Raw genomic sequence first — 6,836 nt, 5'->3', positions numbered from 1 at the left:
CCAGCTCATACTAATTATAGGGCAAATAGAAGACTTGAGCTTATTCATGGGGACTTATGTGGACCTGTATCACCCCCTACACCTGCAGGGAACCGATATTTCATGCCTTTGGTGGATGATTATAGTAGAGTTATGTGGGTGTATCTTTTGAAAACAAAGGATGAAGCATTCCAAGTTTTCAAGAATTTTAGAGCAGCAGTGGAGATTGAATCGGGAGAGAGAATGAAGGTGTTTCGTACATATCGTGGTAGTGAGTTCCTTTCAACTCACTTCACCATATATTGTAAAGAAACTGGGCTCGAGAGACATTACACGGCTCCATACTCTCCACAACAAAACGATGTTGTAGAGAGACGAAACCAGACAGTTATAGAAATGGTAAGAAGCAGTTTAAAAGGAATGAAAGTTCCATACGTGTTGTAGGGCAAAGCTGTAAGCCATACTGTGTATGTTCTGAACCGGGTAAGCACCATGCTTCTTCAGGAGACCACACCGTATGAAGTATGGACCAGAAGAAAGCCACAAGTAAGACACCTTAGGGTGTTTGGTTGTGTCACTCACATGATGATACCCAAAAATCATCTAAAGAAATTGGATGATAGGAGAAAAAGGGTGGTAAATCTTGGAATTGAGAAAGGTACGAAGGCATATATATTATTGGATCCCGACACAGGATCAATTTATGTGAGTAGAAACGTAGTATTTGAAGAAAGGCGAGTTTGGTCATGGGAGGAGGCTAAAAAGATGAAGTCTACACCAAGTATGAGCTTCACGGTCGAGGGTTTTGATATAAATGATGACTTTGCAGATAATGGGCCGACATCAGTACCTTTAATGAAACTGATTATGGGCTACCACAAAACAATGATGCAGTGACAGAAAGTGGGCAACAACCCATTACTTCCCAAATAAGCTCCTACATGGATCCACAACCTAACCCAGAAAACTCAACGCAGTTAGAATCATCTACGCCTAACACACCAGCCTCGTCAATTGGTTCCTCAAGCCCCGCCTCGAGCTCCACCGGTGGTGGTGCCCCTAAACGATACAGAATGCTTACAAATTTGTACGAAGCAACTGAGCGACTACTGATGGTTTGCGATGATGATAAACCTACTTTGTATCAAGAGGCCAAGAAAAGTATTGAGTGGGTCAACGCAATGAAAGCAGAGGTGCTTTCAATTGAAAAGAACAATACCTGGATTAGTGTTGGCCTAAAATGGGTGTTTAAGGTAAAAAGGGATCCAAGTAGGAAGATTATAAAGCACAAAGCAAGAACTGTGGCAAAGGGATACGTACAAAAACATGGAGTAGATTACGATGAAGTCTTTGTGTCGGTTGTGAGACTCGAAATGGTATGTGTCATTTTAGCTCTCGCAAGATCAAACGGTTGGGGTATGCATCACCTCGATGTGAAATCAGCTTTCTTAAATGGGAATTTGGAAGAAGAAGTCTACTTTACCCAACCAGAAGGATTCGAAAAGAAAAACGAAAGTAACAATGCGTATAAACTATCGAAAGCCCTTTATGGGCTAAAACAGGCACCAAGAGACTAGAAGTCGTGCTTAGACAAATACTTGAAGAGTTTGGGGTTCAAAAGATGTGCTCAAGAATATTCAGTGTACACTAGGAAGAAAGAAGGGAATATCCTAATTATTGGGGTATATGTTGATGATTTGCTGGTAACAGGTAGCTGCCATGATGATGCGAAGTGTTTCAAAAGAGAAATGAATGCAAAGTTCGAGATGAGTGATCTTGGACTTTTAACTTATTATCTAGGAATCGAGGTAAACTAAACTGATGAAGGTATTACACTAAAGCAAGAATCATACGCAAGGAATATCCTAGCCAAAACCCGGATGTTAGACGGCAATCCCACTACAAGCCCATTGGAACATAAAACACAGATGACCAAAGATAATGATGGAGAATTGGTGAATCCTACCGAATACAAGAGCATCGTGGGGGACTGAGGTATTTGACTCACACTCGTCCCGTCATATCGTTTGTTGTTGGCGTGGTGAATCGCTTCATGGAAATGCCAACCACGAAACACCTTCAGGTTGTGAAAGGCATACTTAGATATGTGAAAGGCACTTTAGATTACGGCTTGATCTATTTTAGAGGAAAGAGCGAGGTTGTAATCTCTGGGTACTCCGACAGTGACTTAGCAATGGATTTCAATGAAAGAAGAAGTGGAATAACGTTCTATGTAAATGGTAACTTGGTTACTTGGTCCTCTCAAAAACAACGATGTATGACGTTGTCTTCATGTGAGGCGAAATTTATGGAAGATACCATAGCAACTTGTCGGGGGATATATCTGCGTCGTCTACTTACTGAGATAACTGGTGAGAAGGTAGCACCAGCAACCTTGTTTGTTGACAACAAGTCAGCCTCTGACCTCATGAAAAATCCGGTGTTTCACGGGCGAAGCAACCACATTGACATGAGATTTCACTTTATTAGAGAGTGCATGGAGAATGGTGAAATTAAAGTGACTCATGTATGTAGCAAGGGACAAAAGGCAGATATACTCACAAAAGCAATGGCAAAATTGAAGCACAAGGAGATGCAAGCTTTGACTGGAGTTAAGCATGTATCAGACTCTGAATTAAGGGGGAAAATGTGATCAGTTTTTACTGCACATGTTTATTTTAGTGTTTTACCCCGTCTTTGTTTTTGAATAAGTCCAAGGCCATGTTGGCAAATGGGTCCTGTTTTTATGCAGATAAGTGGAAGTAGCTCCTTGTTTCTAGTCCTTTTCTAGCTTAAATAGTTGGCAATTTGTACATTTAAAGTATTCCCATTTTAAGTAGTCTATGAATAAAAGTGCAGACTTTGCCCTTGTTCTGTGTGTATCCTGTTTTGCGTTACTTTCCTGTCATTAGATTTGTGTACTTCCTTTTTTGTCCCTGTTTCATACCCACAAAAACTACATAGTTTAACAAAATGCAATCAAATCTCTACCATCTTTCTTGCATCCTCTATGAGAGCTTATGATAGGCTTTGTACATATTTTTTATGGAGTTTTAAAACTTTAATATTGCACCACAAACAACATATAATAATATTTTACCAACTACCTGTAGGTTTCTATATTGAAATTGAATACAGAAAACAATGGTGAAAAATTGAAAGTGTTCATCAAAAAACGGATTTAAAGTGTTCATCAAAAAACCGAATAAACCTCATCCAAGAACCCATCAAAAAGAACCAAGTAAGTATACATAGAGTAGGTTTCGAAGGAAGATATGAAGCCTACTAGATGTCTAATAAAAATATTACATTCAAAATACATAGATGTTGGTGATAAATCATGAATTAAAAATAATATGAATTCAAAAGCAATAAGAAGAAGCTAACGTTAAATTAGCTAGGCCCCAACTATGAATCATGTATATATATATATATATATATATATATATATATATATATATATATATATATATATATATATATATACAGAGAGAGAGGGTAAAGTTATTGTGAGAACTAAAAAAGCGTGTGAACTTGTGAACTCATAATCAACTAATCATTTTTCAAAACCAAAAACACCAATCGTCTCCAAATGGTGCATCTAACCCATATCTTGGTTCAAAAAAAAAGATTTGACAATTTTTTTATTTTTTATTTTTTTGAAATTTGCATGTATGCATAATTAACAGTCGTATGGACTGCTGATGAGCACAATCAACAGTCATATGGACTGCAGATATGCACAATCAGCAACAATATGGACTGTTGATTGTGCTCATTAGCAATCATATATAGTCCATATATGACTGCTGATTGTGATCATCAGCAGCCATACAAAAAAAACAAAAAAAAAAGCGTCAAATCTTTTTTTGAGCCTAAATATGGCTTAGACGCACCACTTGGAGAAGATTGGTGTTTTGGTGTGAAAATATGATGAGCTGATTATGAGTTCGTAAGTTCTCACAAATCTTTTGGTTTTCAAAAGGACATCTCTCTCTCTCTCTCTCTCTCTATATATATATATATATATATATATATATATATATATATATATATATATAGAGAGAGAGAGAGAGAGAGAGCTAGGTTCATTTGTTTAAACTAAGTATTGTGTTATTGTATTCAAAAATGTGGGCCAATCAAAATTTAAAATAAAAATAAATAATTAAATAAATAAATAAGGATAAAAAGGTAATTTGATAATTAGTTTCCACAAATAATAGCCTATAATTATGGTAACAATGTTTTCATCCCTTTTTAAAACCACAAATTAAAGGGGTGTTTTGGCTCGGTGGATCTTCTTCGCGTCTCATCCCTCCGGTCGACAGAAGCCTAATGACGCCCAACCTCATGTTGTTCAACGATCGGTCCGACGAGATACAACCAATTCGCAATCCCCCAAGCCTCTATAATCTGTTGCGCAGATCACTCACTAGTTCCCCAATAAAATACCCAATGAGCCACTTCCGATGATGCGACTTGGATGGAAGCCAACGGCACAGTTCAAGCCCACAGAAAGGACTTGTAATCTTTCAGTCTGTGATCTTTTGAATTCTGCACATCGGTCTATTGATGGCAGCATAGTGTCTTGTGATTTTGTGATCAATTCTTCCACCATCGTGATTGAAAGAGGATCTTAAGATGAAAACTTTATGCCAAATTGGTGCTCTGAAACATTTTCATTGGAATTTCTCTTGAGTTTTTGGAATCGGTCCCAAAAGTCGCCGCCATGATTGTAGGGGTTGTGTTGTTAGAACTAATCACAGGGCGTAAACCTGTAGACGGGTCTCAGCCTGGAAAAAAACTATGTGCAGGTTGAAATGTTCTGGATGATTGGAGCAGTTGTGGCCTGTATACGCCATATAGCACCAAAAAGGCCACGAATGAGTCAGGTAATCATCACATCCATACTTAATTCTGGTATTATTTCGGAAATATATTATGAATAGTGATTAACTAGTCAAGCCCTAAAAATTAAAATTTGGAAACCTTAACCCTAACTCTAATATCATGAGTGGTGTAAGTGGTGACAACTTTGGACTCAATTGTTGAGTTCACAACAGATCTGTCAAATGGGATGAAACCAGGGCAGAGTGAAATCTTTGATTCACGAGAACAATCTGCACATCGATCTATCAAAAGGACAACAAGGATGTTGAACCCACTGAGTTTGAACAGAGTGTTGCTCAGGTAATCCCCCATTAATGTCATTCTCTTCATTGATTTCTTTAATTCATCTCAACACAGGCATTGTTCGACTTTGAAAACACCCACCAAGAGCTCAATAGTGACTTGAAGGATTTGTACATCAACTCTGCAAAGTATGAATATCAAACCCGTTAATCCCATATAAATCCTCTCCCATTTCTCCTTCATCATATCACATATTAATCTCTGTTTGATGCTTCTTTTCCAGTCAAATTGATGTTGGAAATAAAAGGCTGTTGTGATTCACATCCCATACAGATTAAGGAAACTTATAGGTTTCGAACCTGTTTTTATGATTGAAGTTGATTTTGAGTACGCCTGATGTTACTTATTCACATTCTGAAAGCATATTTTGTTGTGGGTGGAGAATGGAATGACAAATTCCAATTATGTTGGAATCACAGAAGTTGATGCTTGAAGAACGGACCACATTATTCTTTTAGAATGTATTAGTCGTTGTTAGATTTTGATGTTTTCTTCCCCGTTTTGATTGTTTTTTTAGTTTTATTCTTTAACAATAAATGTAATTTTTAACAATTGTTACCCGTATTCTATAAGAAATTCCGTATTTTTTGTTTTCATTTTTCAATTGATTGTTCAAGATTATGTTATTCTACAAAAAGTTGTTATTCTTCAAGAAGTTTTTAAAGTCATCATCAAGAAATAGGTTCAAGAATATTTTTATTATTTATAGTTCAAGAATATTTTTATTTTTGAATATACTCATAAACATATTCTGTCAGAATGTCCGAATTAAAAAATTATGATTTGTAAAATCAGATTTTTAAAATTAATAGAATCTATGATCCCTTAAAAAATATAATTTTCCTTTATTAAATCCGTACTAATTGACTAAATTACCCTTGTAATTAATTATGATGATTTTTTCAATTATATTTAATTCAATAATATATATTTAATCACTTTCTTAAAATAAGTAGATTTGATTGGCCCACATTTATGCATACAATAACACAATAATTACTTTAAACAAAATAACCTAAGCGTATATATATATATATATATATATATATATATATATATATATATATATATATATAGAGAGAGAGAGAGAGAGAGAGAGAAAGATGAGTATTTTAATAAGATTTTACTTCTTGAAACCATCACTAGACCTCATCAGCTTCCTTATCCAATTCTACATGACGAAAGCACAAATAAATTACCAATTTACCAATGAAATCATATTTAGTTTCACTTTTTGTTTTGTATATAATCTCAAGAAAGTTATAGAACCAATTGTAACATGTTCAACTAGAAGAAAAATTCTTAGAAATGGTCATGCTTTCAAGGTTTTCAGCATCGTTTTGTACGAGTTGAGTTATAAAGTTTTTTTTATCGTCCTGCATTTAAATAGAGTTCATAACCTAATGAAAAAAATGCTATGCATCCGCTTCATTCTAATATGTTAGGTAAGGGTAGAAATGGAATAACAGTTGATTAAATTGAGCTAAAATTAGGCGGTGGAATCTTTTTATAGTGGAGGGGTAAATTAGGAATTTTATATTTAGTTTCTATTAGTGCGTTGTCCTTTACGTAGGCTGTAGAAATAAGGTATATGTATCTTGTAGTGAAATCAGGTCATTGTACCTTCTGGGAGAGATCAGGCACTCTCGAATTGCCATGAACCC

The 6,836-nt window shown here is 35.6% G+C and overlaps 1 long non-coding RNA gene across 1 annotated transcript; it reads left to right on the top strand.

Moving 5' to 3' along the window:
- The first annotated feature begins 4,698 nt into the window (after positions 1-4,698).
- LOC145073954 (uncharacterized) lies at positions 4,699-5,776 on the top strand. The gene is made up of 2 exons (XR_013691615.1): positions 4,699-5,300; positions 5,396-5,776. It is a non-coding gene; the product is annotated as an uncharacterized LOC145073954 (long non-coding RNA).
- The last annotated feature ends 1,060 nt before the right edge of the window (positions 5,777-6,836 follow it).

This window comes from Lactuca serriola, chromosome 9 (genome assembly GCF_051521515.1).
Source record: "Lactuca serriola cultivar US96UC23 chromosome 9, Lser_US96UC23_V15, whole genome shotgun sequence".
Taxonomy (NCBI): Eukaryota; Viridiplantae; Streptophyta; class Magnoliopsida; order Asterales; family Asteraceae; genus Lactuca; species Lactuca serriola.
Note: the sequence above shows the minus strand (reverse complement) of the source record. Positions and strands in the feature narration are given on the sequence as shown.